This window comes from Triturus cristatus, chromosome 11 (genome assembly GCF_964204655.1).
Source record: "Triturus cristatus chromosome 11, aTriCri1.1, whole genome shotgun sequence".
NCBI classification, from domain to species: domain Eukaryota; kingdom Metazoa; phylum Chordata; class Amphibia; order Caudata; family Salamandridae; genus Triturus; species Triturus cristatus.
This window is the reverse complement of record NC_140594.1, coordinates 651700723-651715576: the sequence shown is the minus strand read 5'-3', so window position 1 is coordinate 651715576 and position 14854 is coordinate 651700723. Positions and strand designations below refer to the sequence as shown.

The 14854-nt window shown below is 44.3% G+C and overlaps 1 protein-coding gene across 2 annotated transcripts in view; it reads right to left on the bottom strand.

Annotated features, from left to right (window-relative positions):
• Window positions 1–14854, bottom strand: part of ATG4B (autophagy related 4B cysteine peptidase) — a 362353-nt gene that overhangs the window by 320530 nt on the left and 26969 nt on the right. The window contains exon 1 of one of the 2 annotated variants that reach the window (XM_085634170.1): window positions 5641–5753. The exons of the other annotated variant lie outside the window; for it this stretch is intronic. The gene's annotated coding sequence lies outside the window, so the exon portion shown is untranslated. Of the gene's footprint in view, window positions 1–5640; window positions 5754–14854 lie in introns of those variants that run through there. 2 annotated transcript variants of the gene reach the window in all.

Sequence of the window (14854 nt, the reverse complement as noted above, 5' to 3'; positions counted from 1 at the left end):
TCTGCTCCGCTCCTCATCTGACGCATTCCTGTCTAGTAGTTTAGGTAAACATTCCTCCAGCTACCGTGCAAGGGGCCAGGCCTCACTGTCCTCATGCAAGTAATTCATAGCCCCTGTTACCATGGAAGATTCCTGCCCCCTCGCATCTCATGTAGACACTTAGACGCTCGTACACGCACTAACAGTCAGTATAGAATAGATTCCGTCCGAGAGACCTTTCCTTTTGGATAATACAGTTCTTTAAACATAAGATATTAGATATGATTTGGGATTAGGTTGACATGACCCCTCAGACTTCTGTCTCCACATGTAGAGCTAAATGTCAAGTCCCCTTCACCCTCTAGTTGCACGTCAATCACACGTCATGCGGCTGCGCGCGCATCTCTGCCAAATATTTCTGCTGACATTGCAGGATTCTCTTATGGATCCACCCACTTGTGACATCATGTATAATGACGTTTTCTAAGTTACGCCTATATGTCCGCCTTTTTAGTTACGTATGCAGATTTTATCTATCTTATCAACTGTTACGCCTCCTGCATCTGTTTCACTGTAATGCATTTCTCATAAAAATGATTACCTGTCAATAATGAATTGCCCTTCCTTCCTGAACCCTCATGGTGATGGAATGTGAAGCCTGCAGTTCGAACTGTATTTCCTTTGTAGAGGAATAAAGCCTTTTAGAACCTCTAATACCACGGATTCTGCCTCTTATATTTACTGAGTTATTCTTACTAGACTTTACCGCATAAAAAATAGTACCGGTAATGAAATATTTACCACAATACGCAGCTCTATGACTTGTGCCCTTTTTAACTTGATTTGTATACCTTTCTGAATAGACGTATGCTTCTTTGACCTCAAACTCCTCTTAAATCTCTGCTCACACCTAACTGATTTCCAATTAACAGAAATCCTGCCCCCCCCCCCCTGCCCTCACCCCGGACCTCACACTGCGTTTCCACCCAATCACAGGCTACCCCGAAAATACAGAGACATCGGTAACTCATAACAAAAATCAATAATTAAAATAAAAAATACAAATAGAAAACCTTTGCCCCATCTGTAGTTGAGGGGCTCCCTGGGCAACACAGTAAATCAACAGCTGATCACTCGCAATCATATCCGATGTCAGGACGTCTGGCAGTTGGACACTCCTGTGAACAGCTGCTAACTGTGACCACAAGTACTCAAAAGCTATTTTTACACCAAAAACCTCACTTTACAATAAAGGAGCAACAAATGTAAAATACCTGCTGTAACAAATTCTTAATTTACATAAGCTCCTCTAACAAAGCCTTAATTTACATAAGCTCCTCTGAACCTTACTAATAAGTCAGGTTGCCTGCCTTCTAAGCCATCTATATAGATTACTAAGTACTACAACCCGTAAAGGAGTATAAAATCTAACATGTCTGATGTAGAATCAGATGGTCTGGAGGTACCTACCCCTAACATCAATAATGAAGAAATGAAAAAGGTTATTCAACAAGAGATGCACTCCTGCATGCGCAAAACACTCAACAAGGTCATGTCAACCAAAAAACCCTTAATTGAGGAAGAAGATGGCACTATTGAAACCCAGAAAGGATAAAACGGGAATGCAGTAAACAAGCATTTGCAATGCAATCGGTCTCACCTTTGGAAACCTTATAAGTATTTAGCGATGCAGCACATTAACGCACAAAACGTAAGCAGTATGGTTTAAAAAGACCACATCCGTACACACAGAGCTGTGGTACACATATTACAAATTAAAATCAGGAAAACAGCTGATAAAGATCACATCAAACGTTTTCTATTCTATGCATCAACCAGGTATTGTAGTACATTCAGGAATGGTGCACTTCCTGTGGCAATAAATATTGTTCAAAGAATTACGAGAAAATGAAAGTAGCGCTTCACTGGCAAAGTCGGTAAAGTGGCGCTCTGGCAAAGTCTGTAAAGTGGTGCTAATGTGCATGATTGTGAATAATTCCAATTTGGCCACTTTTTGACCACTCTACCTTGCTTTAGTTCGTTTTTTTTTTGTTTTCATATTTTGATCCTTTTTTCACCCTCGTCCCGAGACTGCACTTAAGAATGTATAAATGACACTATTGAGCACAATCCTTCATTAAACAATGCGTATATTACTTCATTTTGACACTTACAACAGAGCAGCCACTAAACACGGACGTTAACGTGCCCTGGATGAGAATCAATGCTGCTTCAATATTTTACAAATCAACCGAAACACAACAAAAGAATCTGACCGTGTGGTTTTTTGGGAGGCCGCTTCTCTCCACGCAATCCTTGATCAAGTTCTCCACGGAGTAAATTACATTTTTTAAGTAATGGGAGTTCACAGATAATTAGGCCACAAAGACACAAAATATCCCTGGAGCGATGCTGGAGGGATGTTGCCCCAGTGGAATGTGGAGAAAACTTTGAATGGCAGTGTCTCACGAATTAAATGTTGTGAGTGAGCAGCAAGGTCGCAAAATGGGAAATACCTGCAACAACTTTGGCTCCTCCATCGAGGCACACTAGATTGAGGCCTCAGCCGAATTCACTTTATCAAATCCCAACATTACCGACCACTCACTTCAGTGCCCATGACGAGATGGTCTCGACATGGAGCGCGGTTGCGCTGTGCCCATGACGAGACTATCTCGTCATGAACCCCGCCCGCTAATGCAACGCCCGGCACAGGGCGGGGAAAGGGCGGGGCACTGAAGAGGTTAAAGAGCTCTCGAAAACAACTTGTTTAGTTGCGCAATAGCAATTTACTGGTGTATTGAAAACATTGGGGTTAATGATATTGTTTAATGTACTGCTGAATGTAGTACAAACGGAGACACTAAAAGCTTACCCTTATGTGAGTGTGTTTTTCATCATGCAGAGCCTCTAGGAGTAAAACCTCTGTCAGGAACAATCACGAAAAACGTTAATCTTGAAGCGAGAGGCTGTGTTGCGGATCACGAATGGGGCTAGCTTTACGGAAAGGGAATAACATATTGACCTCAGCAGCGGTTCGAACACAAAAAAAGAGTCTTCTCAGTGAGACCATTACAGTTTATATTTAAATTAGGTCCCCTCATGTAAAAAGCGATGGAAAACTTTTTTTGCCACTCTGCTAGGAAAATATTGGCATGGAGCACGAAAGGAGCAAAGAAGCACAGGTCTCACATGACTTGCCACAGTTTTAAGCTACACGTGGTTCATTGTGCAATTTCCATGCGTTGCATCCAATCATCATATTTTTTTTTTTATATAATTCTTTTTATTAACATACATCGTTATATTGTATACAATGCAGAGGAAAAGGAAACAACATACATTTAAATCTGGGAGGTCAGTAATTAGCAATCATCTACGCCAGAACGCCTTGGGGAACCACTATGGGGTGGGGGAAGTCATCCTGGTCAATATTAAGTGGAGGGTTTCAAATACATCCTCAACAGGAGTTCCAAAGGTCCCATACCTTGGACCACTTTTTGGGGCAACCGCGAGCTGTGTAGACTGTTTTTTCTCTAAACATACACCAGTCTAGGTCTTCTTTCCAGGCGTCTACTTTGGGTGCCTGTGTCGCTCCCCACAGTCGTGCTATATTTTGCTTTGCCAGCATGAACCCTAGTGTGGCCCGTTGTGTGTGGTGTCTATTTATATCTGTGGGTTCCCATATGTTTAGGAGGCATCGTCTTATTTCTGGGCGTATTATGATTGCGTGTACTTTGCTTAGTACTTCGTGGATCCTGCGCCAATATGGGTGTATGCATTCGCACTCCCATACTATGTGTAAGAATGTTTCCCACATGTCTTTGATCTGTGAGATTCGGATAAGATCCCATTTAGCAATTCCCTTCGATTTTCACAAGCTACCCAGTTGTTCGGAATCCCATAATGGGGTTGCCAGAGTAAGCTTCCACTCCCAGCCCAGAGTTTTGGTGACTGCGTGCCAGATTCGGACCGAGTGGTCCGTTGGTCCGGTCAGAGGGTATCGTTTGGGTTTGGAGTATAGCGCCCTATTGTAGTTCCCGCCCGGCAGCGTCCACCTATCCATAGCATATCCGGGATCATCATTCCGACCATATGTTCCTTGGTTAATGGCCGGAAGGTGTGCTGCCCAATAGTATCGTTTGATATCCGGGAGGCTGATCCCCCCCGTCGTACCAATTAAGTGTGAGTTTGGTCAAAGCAATGCGGAGTTTCCCGTGCCACAGCAGGTCTCTTTGCAAGCTCTCGAGCTCTCTAAAGTACTCTGCTGGGACCAGGCCAGGGTGTTCTGCAATACATATAAAAAGCGGGCAGTGACATCATCTTAAATAGTGGTCTAACAAAATATGGTATGGCTCTAATTAGCAAGGCTGAGCCTAAACAGAATACGACAAATCACCTTGCCTGGACTGATCCTTATTAAAAAAAACAAATCAAACCGGGTGTCAGCAAACAAATTAATGTCAACCTCATCAAAATTATTCAAAAAAATATATTTTATTCTTCTTTTTGAATAAGCATTTTGTTTTTACATGATATCATGATTCGACATTTTTTCACATTGTAGCACAAGACCAAAAAATAATTGAATGACTGAAAATCGATACACAAATAACGAACAACATCAAAGGACAACTTACTCACATATAACACGAGACACAAAACATTTACACTAAATCATCTTTTTCTTTTAGAATTCTTAACATTGGTTAATCAATCTAGAGTACCCAACCAAAACAGTGTGAATTATTCAGCGAGCACATTTTTCTGCACTGTGCCTGTATATGGATGTTTGAGTCATCATTTGTTAAATCAGGCAGAACACATCTTATTAAGAATCACACTTGTTTGAACAACAACAAAAAAGGTGGTTGATGTGTTTCGAACCCCATAGGTTGTTAGCTGGGGGATCTCCTCAGGACCATTCACTAAAAAACAATAATAAAGAAAAAAAAGATTAAGGACCAAGATCTTTCTGTATGTGAGCTAAGACACGCAAAACACTATAAATACCCTTGAGCAACCAGTTTGCAGGCAGCGGCCGTACCTATTTGGCGAAATCACCCTATTTTGCTTATAGACTCAATCAAAACGTTAACTGACACGTGTATCTGCAACAACATGAAAGAACAAAAAGAAGGGAAAAACATCTTAAGGACCAGTTAATGGGTCATGTCGCTAAAAAGGCGGAACACTACTAGTTTATTACTTACTTAGTGTAGATAAAGTCAGTAGAACTTCTTGATGACTTGATTGGAAAGGATGGACCCTAGAATAGGGGGCGGAGAGGTTTTTTTTAAAATTGTAAACCGAAGGTGCATTCGGCTGCTAGTTCATTACCAGTATAATAAAATGTAACATTCCTTTCAACGGTTTCATTGAATTGTGAATATTGGTGGCCACGTGGCAGAAACAAATTCCCTAAGAGAAACGGAATAGAATCATGCAATCGATGTTTAAAATACGCTTTGTGCATAAACATAAAAAAGCGATCTTTAGACAATAAAGGGACATAGACAATGCCTACAAATGGAAGCATATTCAGGGCGGATTTAAGGGCTCTCAGATTTCATAGAGGATCTGTCATTTTAAAAATAGAGTCATATTCTAGCATGTTAAGGCAGTTTCTCTCCTTGGTTCTTGCTCGTAAACCACGTTTACCTTGTAACTGAGCTGGCGTCTCCGAATCTTTTTGGTACGTCCGGGCTGGGTCACAGAAAAAGCTCTTTGAATTGCATACTCAGATGCTTGTATTTAAGCTTCTGGGTTTCTCCGTTATGGTGAAAGCATTCCCATAATTCCATTGTTTGGCCGCAATGTGATAGGTTAGACTGTCAAAACGTGACTCTGGTGCTGCATGGGGGATGGAGTCCATGGCACGTATGTCAATTTAAATAAACTTTATTGAGTCTAAGGCTTTGAATATGCACATATATGTTGTCCTATTCCGTATCTAACAGTTTCTTCTTGCATGTTCATTGGTTGTGCATTAATGCGAAGCAAATTGCAAGGCTCTGGTCCACTGTTATGTTGGAAAAAAATAGTTTCCAAATGTGTTTTTACGTAATGGAAAAGAAAAATCAGTTCCGGAGGGTCATCTGTCAGTTTCATAAAAACTCTACCAAACAGTGCTTATCTGGACAGAAAATGAAGCGTTACCTGAAGCTCACGTGTCATTGGTAGTGTTTGATGCTTGTAAAAAGGAACTCATTAACGCATGAACACAAATTGGACCTTACTTCCGTTCTTTGCTACGAGATTAGACCTCTCTGTTTGTCATCCTCCTTTTGTTTTATCAACAGGGGGCAATCTGTGTGTTTACGCAGAGAGTCTAATGGACATATATTTAAAATGAATTAAAAGAAGATAATGTGTTGTTTGGTTTTGTACAAAAACATTCATAATCTGTAAAGTTCAGAAGAGTTCATTGAGGCCATACACGGCCGTATTGAATTTAACTATGAGTAAGACTTCATGGCGGGTCAATTTTTGCTCTAAGTCGCCTCCATGAGGATCCTGATCTACCTTCGATATTATAGTCCAGGTTAGATCTGTTTCTTGATGGTTATGGCTTCGCCAGTGATGGACCAAAGGGGCTGTCTGTACATTTTTTCTGATTCGCGATTTATGTTGTGTGATTATGTGGCGAACATCCTCGTTGGTCGTTCCGATGTAGAGTTTACGACAGGGGCATAAAATGCCATAGACTACATTTTTTGTCTTGCAATTTGTAAAGGCTTCATGCTTCCGATTTATGTTTTTATGGCAAAAAAGCGAACCTTCAATGGTTTTATCACAACATGTACATGTACCACATTTATGATGGCCTAAAATTGGAGGAAGTCCCAGTTGTTCACGTAAGGTGTTCTTCGGTAAAGTCCTTGGTAGTGCTGCTCTTTCAATTTGATTTGAGATGCTTCCGTCCTTTTTCATTGCAAACAATGGATGACTTGCGAGGGATGGATCAAGGTTTTCAAGGAGATGCCAATTTTGTTTTATAACTTTCTTCAACAAGTTTGAATTTGGGCACAAAGTTGTGACGCAAACAATTTTGTTAGTTTGTGGCCGCTCTTTTTTCTGTTTTAAAATCTCACGTGGTGTCCACCACGTTCTCTTCATGGCATTTTTTAACAATTTCTTGGGATAGCCGCGATCCATCAATTTTTCAAATAGATTCTTAGCATGACACACATATTCATCTTTGTAGAAGCAATTACGCTTGATCCTCAAGAATTGCGCAAATTTTCTCTTAAGCTCCGCAGATGATTGCTCGTGAAATGTAAAGTTTTATTCCTGTCTGTGGGCTTCTTGTATAGCGTGGTGACCAACTTATTATCTGAGGGATAAACCTCCACATCCAGAAATGTCATTCTTTCCATTGCATAGTTTAAGCTGAATTTGATATCAGCTGATCTTATACTAAGCCAACCATGGAATTGGAGCAGCTGTTGTTAATTGCCGGTCCAAACCAAAAATATATCGCCGATGTAGCGGACATAGTTAGAGATGAATTCCAGAAAGGGATTGTTGTTGTAAACAAACTTTTCTTCGAAGGGACACCCCATTGCTACTCCTTACACTTGGAAGTAAGAATCATTTCCAAATTTAAAGTAGTTTTTTCGTAGTGCAAAACTTGCCAGGCGTACAATAAACTCTGTTGGTACTCTTTCCGGTTTACTCCTTTCATTCAAGAAAATTTCAATGGCTGCTAACCCATCATCTTGTGGTATCGGAGTATAAAGTGCGACCACATCTAGGGTGACTAAGATGTGGTTACCTGTTTCGAAAAACATGGATTCGACTTTATTGATAAAATCTGTAGTATCTCGAAGGTAGGATGGGACCTCTATTAGAAATGGTTTTAAAAAATGATCCATGTATTTAGAGACTGGTTCTAGTAGGGAGTCGCATCCCGACACTATTGGCCTTCCTGGAGGGTTTGTTTCATTTTTATCAATTTTGGGGAGGACATATAGGATCGGAGTCCTCGGATGTTTATGGTGTAAGTATTCAAATTCTTTCTTTCTCAAAATTCCTATTTCATATCCTTCTTGAAGAATGTTTATCAGTTCTCCCTGGAGTTCCATTGTCGGGTCTTTATTTATTTTACGATAACACTCTACATCCTCCAACTGTTTCATCACTTCAGCTGTATAATCCAGGGTGCTCAAGGTGACAATTGAGCCCCCTTTGTCAGCCTGTTTTATAACAATTGATGTGCCATTTTTAAAGGTCCATAACTGCATCCTTTTCAGATTTAGAAATGTTATGTTTGACGAACTTTTTGGTTTTTTCCATATGGGTAACTGCTGACAGTACAGACTTTTCAAACGTTAACACTTCCTTTGGTACTTTGTTTGCTGGTGGACAGAATTTAGACTTTTTCCTAAGTCCTGTAACTTCCATAATTGCTGGCATTGAATTTTCAGAAAAAAAGGCTCAATCGTATCATTCTACAGAACTCTATTATCTCTGACTTAATTTTGACAAAATCCGTATTTTTTGTGGGGACAAACGATAAGCCTTTCTGGTGAACACTCTCTTCAGCCTTTGTAAGAGTGCGATTTGATAAATTAAAAATGGGTGAAGACACTAGTTTTTGTAGTTTTGTCCCCTAGTTGACATCTCCCAAGGTTGATTGATGTATCTGCTCCTTCCTCGTGGTTTCCGTTGGCCTCTGCCTAAAAAAGGAGGTCCTCGTTGTTGTTGATTGTTACCTCAACGATTTCAGTTAAACCGTCCTTCACTATTATTTGTTTCCCCACCTGATGAAGAAGAGGTGCCTGAAAATGAAATACATTTATTTCTTGATCGACCTTGATAGTCTGGTAGAAATCTCCGTGATTCAGGTTTCGAGTAAAAATCTATTTGGAGGTATGGGTAGGTATTTTCCAAAGAAAAGTTTCTTTTATCTTTCTCAAATTTACTGCCTTTTTGATTTATGGTGTAGTCTTTGAATTACAAAATTTCTTTTTCAACTTTAGCCAGTAGACTTTTTGCGTCTAATATTGATTGGTTGTTATTAATTTCTTTTTCTAGAGCTGAAATCTCTTCTAGTTGTTGTTTGGAGATCCTTTGTGCCGTTTCTACTGTAAGGACCATCAGTTCTCTGCTGCATTTGGTTTCTATGCAGCTATATTCTTTCTTATACAGGGGGTCTTCTGTAAAAATCACAGGGATGTTGCGGATCTGGAGTCCTCCAGGTATAGTGCCCACCTTCAAATGTTCTAATAGGAAATGACCGTGTAGGTCTGTCCTAATCTGCTGAATCAAACATCCATATACAGGCACAGTGCAGAAAAATTTGCTCGCTGAATAATTCACACTGTTTTGGTTGGTTACTCTAGATTGATTAACCAATGTTAAGAATTCTCAAAAAAAGATGATTTAGTGTAAATGTTTTGTGTCTCATGTGTTATATGTAAGTTGTTCTTTGCTGTTGTTCGTTATTTGTGAATCGATTTTCTGTCATTCAATTTTTTGTTCTTGTGGTACAATGTGAAAAATTGTCGAATCATGATATCATGTAAAAACAAAATGCTTTTTCAAAAAGAAGAATAAAATATATTTTTTTGAATAATTTTGATGAGCTTGACAATAATTCATTTGCTGTCACCCGGTTTGATTTGTTTTTTTGAATAAGGATCTGTACAGGCAAGGTGTTTTGTTGTATATCATCTTAAATAGGGCAGCTTTGCCCAACAGTGAAAGCGAGAGGGCTTTCCAACTAGCTAAATCTCGTTTGAGTCTCTGCAATGGCGGGAGAAGGTTTTGGGTATAGCGGAGTTTGGGGTCTAATGTAATGTAAATGCCCAGATACTTGAAACCCAATGTGTTGATCTGGATTGGGCAGCCCACTGGTGTGGTTGGGGGGGTCCCCACTGCGGACATACAGGAGGGATTTATTCCAAATAATGGAAAATCCGAAATATCTACCGAAGATTGCCATGATGTCCAATACACATATTAAGGACTTCCTCGGGGAGGCCAGGTATTAAAGGATGTCGTTAGCATAAAGGGAGATGCGGTCCTCCCACTCGGGGGACCAACGCAGGCCTCTTATCTCAGGGTTCTAACAAATCCATGCCGCAAGGGGCTCCAGGGCGAGGGCAAACAGGAGAGGAGAGAGGGGTATCCCTGTCCAGTACCCCGGCTCAAAGTGAATGGGACTGATGTCTTGTTATTAACCACGACTTGTGCATGGGGCTCGGAATATAGGACTCTCACCCATTGGATAAATTCGGGGCCAAAGCCCAACTTTGCGAGTACCGGTGTCAAACGCCATGGTTGCGTCTAAAGACACCACCAGGGCATCTTCCTGGATAGTAGCCACTCTCCCTAGCACCCCATGCAGCCTGTGCAAGTTCAGTGCCGTATTGCGGTGCGGCATAAAGCCTGATTGATCCGGATGGACCAGTCCTCCGATCACTTTGACCAGTCGGATCGCAAGGAGTTTGGCCAGGATTTTGGGCTCAACTTTTAAGAGGGAAATCGGCCTATAAGAGGCACAATCAGTTTCAGGTCTACCCTCTTTGTGAATAGTGACCAGCGTGGCTATTTTCTGATCGTATGGTAGTGTCCCCAACTCTTTACTCTGGTCAAAAATGGCTTTTAAATACGGAGCTAATTTGTCTGGTTTGAGCTTGTAGAGCTCAATGGGGAGGCCGTTCAGGCCCAGGGCTTTCCCGGAACACAGCGCCCTAATGGCCTGTGCTATTTCATTGTCTGTTAAAGCATTATCTAAAAAGTGTTGGTCAGCACTGGACAGGGTTGGGAGTGTGATGTCTCGCAGCAAGTCATGTGAATCCTTTTCTGTATGTGGTGAGCTAGTTGTATACACCGTCTTGCAATAAGTGGCAAATTGGTTTGCGATAGCTTGAGGGTCGGTAATGGACTCATTATCTGCTCCTATTAGTTCTGCCACTAATCTGCTCGCCTACTCCTTCTTGTCGAGCAAGGCGATTAGTTACCCTGCTTCATCGCCTAGGTCGTACACTCTACCCAGCTTTTCTCTCCCGAAGCATTTGGCCCTGTCAGTTACTAGAGATTTATATTCATCTTGTTTGAGATGAAGTGTGTGTAGTTTTGCTTGTGTGACCTCAGCCTCTAAGCCCTCCTCTAACCTGCCAATTTCTACCTCCATGTCCACAATCACTTTCTGTCTTTCTTTTTTTGCGCCGGCAATGAGCGACAGCGCCTGCCCCCGTACTACGGATTTGAACGCCTCCCACAGGGTTTGGGCAGAGTCCACTGATCCCTCGTTGTCTTGGAAATATGCGTCTATGGCCGCAAATAATGCTTTTCGGATTTTAGGGTCTCGGAGGTGCCATGGGTTAACGGGGGCAACGCTCCCAACTCTCGCCTGGCCTAGTATTATCTGGACCCAAACCGGCGAGTGATCCAAGATTCCCCTTGCTAGGTGCTAGACTTCGTGGAGGTACGCAGTCTGTGAGGCAGGAATCAGAACATAATCAATGTGGGAAAGGCTATGATGGGCCCCGGAGTGGAAAGTATGATGGATTTTCTCTGGGTGGACAGTTCTTCACCCATCGGCCAGCCTCAATGCTTCTAGGAAGTCGGGTAGCTACCTGTTCGAGGTCCCACGCTCACGTGGTGGGTGTCTATCTAATGTGCCGGAGGTGACTGAGTTGAAGTCCCCCCTACCCCCAGGAGACCTTCCGGCAGTGAAAGCAGAAGAGTGCCTAGGTTTTTAAATGTGGTGTTCTGGAGGCCAGGTGGTATGTAGACTGATAGTAGTGTGAGAGTGTAGTCCTCTCAGCAACCCGTGACCCCGATATATCTACCTCTGTCATCTATAAATGTCGAGCTCACGGCTAGTGGAAAGGAATTTTTAACAAGAATGCCTACGCCCCGTGAGCTAGTTGTGAAGCCTGCGTGGGCTAACAACTTGTAACCCCACCTGTTAAGCGCCTTACAGGTGTTCGCCACCAGGTGTGTTTCTTGAAACATAACATCTGGGGCCTGGCGTTTGATGTATTGCAGGACAACACTACATTTAATTTTGTCTCTAAGCCCATTGACGTTCCAGCTCAATATTTGAAAATTTTTGCTCCACTGCGTACTCATTTGGCCCAAAATAAGGTATAAGTTCCTCTCCACAAAGTCCAACATTGTCCATCGATGTATCTTCATTAACATGTAACAATTGTACAAAGGCAACCAAACATCCCCCCACCCTGTGCCTTCCCCAGTTCCCATTTAAGAGAAAAAGAGGGGCAAACAGTAAAAGAAACACTTCCCCGAACCTCCCTTCCCTCCCTGCTACCCTGCTGCGTAGGTTCAAAACTGCCCACATCCCAAACTAGCAGAGCGCCTGTCACCCCAATTAACTTGTCAACTACCACAGGGGTGTGGGGTGGCCCCGTTTTTAGCACCCCAGAGCCCAACTTCAGCCCCATCTAGGAAAGAGGCATTATTTCTTGTTATCAGTCTCACTGTGTCCAGCACCCTCATTGTTCTCTACCCATTATAAAGAGCAAATAGTATACATTACAGAACGGTGCGCAGAGTCCCAGCTTTGGAGCCATTCGAGTGGGGGGGATCATTCTCCGCCAGTCACAGAGGCAGCCGGACTCATGGATCTCGATCTCCAGGATCGCAGGCTTCTCTTGTCGGCTTCTACCCTGCCCTCTTGGGAGTTCAGCGAACTCATCTTAGAATCTCTCCAACTAGTGGTGTTTACCGGTCTCGTCCTCCGTGCGGTTCCTTCATCTAGCCAGGATTGTGCCTCCGATGGGGTCATGAAGAACTAGGATTTACCATTTGCCACCACCTTAAGTTTTGCAGGAAAAAATATCATGTACTTGATGCCATTGTCTCTGAGAGCCCGTTTCACTCCATCAAAGGAGCGGCGCTCTTGTTGGACTTTAGGAGTAAAGTCCGGGAAGAACCGGATGATAGCATTTTCGGGCTTGAGGTCCCCATGTAGACGAGCCGCCTGCAGGATCACGTCACGGTCTCTGTAGTTGAAGATTTTGGCTAGGATTGCCCTGGGAGCTGCTCCTGGTTTTGGCGGGGGGTTGGGGCCCTATGCCACCGCTCCACAGTGAAGAAGGCCGAGAGTCGCTTACACTTAATATTAAGTCTTTAAGGAAGAGGTCTACACTCGGCTCCTCTACCCCTCTGGAACCCCGACCACCCGGATGTTATTGCGGCGGGCTCTCCCTTCCTGGTCTTCCATCTTAAGAGCCACTTGTCGATGGTGGTGAACCAGCTGTTGGACTCTTTCTTCCAGTTTCCGAGTTTTGGTTTGGAGCTCTGCGACATTGACTTCTGTCTGTGTTACACGTTCTGATGTTTTATTCATGTCTGCCCAGAGCAGGTTCATTTCTATGGAGACCTAATTGATCTCGGTTTCCAGTGTTGCCCCAGGACTTGGATCGCCGCCATTATGGAGCACAGTGATGGCTCAGGATCGTTCGTGGAGTCACTTGCAGCCCGGCTTTCGGGTGTTAGCTGTTTGGGAACTGCGCATTTGTCCAGTTTGTTAGTTTGCACCGGTGGACCTCCCTTGGGTTTCATCGTGGCGAGAGGTCGAGCAACCGCGTATCAGGAGTGGCTCGTTCACTTGATGACCAGTAGACTATGCACCTCCACACCGTATGTCTATCTTGCAGGGTGGACCAGTCGCCGCCGCACAGAAAATGCTGTAGGTCAGTAGCCTCCATCGTCTGGAGTGTATACAGCAGCCACTGAGGGCGCCTTAATTAATGGACGTTCCACAAGGTCCAATAGTGCCAAGGGAGTCTCACCCCTAAAATACTGATGTCCCACAGTCTGGCGCCGGCCACAGCACTTCTAGGGGGATGTGGCTCTCCCAGCGCCTCCGATTAATGATTAGTGGTAGTACCGCCTTTGAGGTCTCCTTAGTCGGGCTGTTCCAGTAGAGTCAGGCAGTCCCAGAGAGCACCCCCATGCCAGGGGCTGATAAAGTGCCAGGTGTCCGGCCGCCACCGGGACCGCCCTCGGTGCTGTGTGTATGACTGAGTTTCACTGTGGTGCGGCCTCGGAATTAGTTGGATATGGGGTAACTCACTGTCCAGGAATTTGTCCCCCTGCGGATGGGCGGTGATCTCCAGCTCTGGTTCTCTAGGCAGTGATTTTGCCAGGGCCCCAGTACAGGGCCATGTCACCTGGGTAGCACTGACTCCCCACCCTCACGATCTCTGCTCAGTCCGGAGGTGATTGGGTCCCAGAAGAGTTTTTTTTTAGACAAGTGGGGTGACACGCCAAAGGTCCCCAGTTGGTGACACTTATGCGGAGCGCTGTGTCCGACACCGCCGGTGTCTGCCTTGGTTCGGTTCCGCCAGGGAAGTGCCGCACAAAATGGCTTCCCGGTCCCCGGTCCTGCGCGCACTTCCAGCCCAACGGATGGTGGTCGGGTCGCACTATTGCACAGGGTAAAGGGTGGGATGATTGGGGGGGAAAGCAGTTCCTTACCCCTATCACGGTGGCAGCTTTGTCTTGATGGCACTGGGTTCGCTGCACCGCTCCGAGGCCAGGTGGGAAGGAGAGGTGGCACCCGATGACTGAGCCGGGCGCATCTCAGCCCTTTCCCAGAGCCACAGGCTTTATTCGCAGACCACCTCTGATCCGTGGCCTCCGGTCAGGGCCAATAGGGAGCGGTGGTATCGCCCGGGGTCTCTCCAGCGAGCAGCCTCTCCAATTGCCTCTCGGGCCAGTGGGTCCACGCTCGGGCGAGGCACGTACTCTAGCGCCGGCCACTTCCACCAGGCCTCGCTCAGGCCTTACCTCGGAGTGCGCCGTATGTAGGAGAACAGGCGAGGGCGAAGGTACACTATCTGCACACTATTCGGCGTGGTGCGGGCTCTGCAAGTTCTGCAGTGACAGTAGC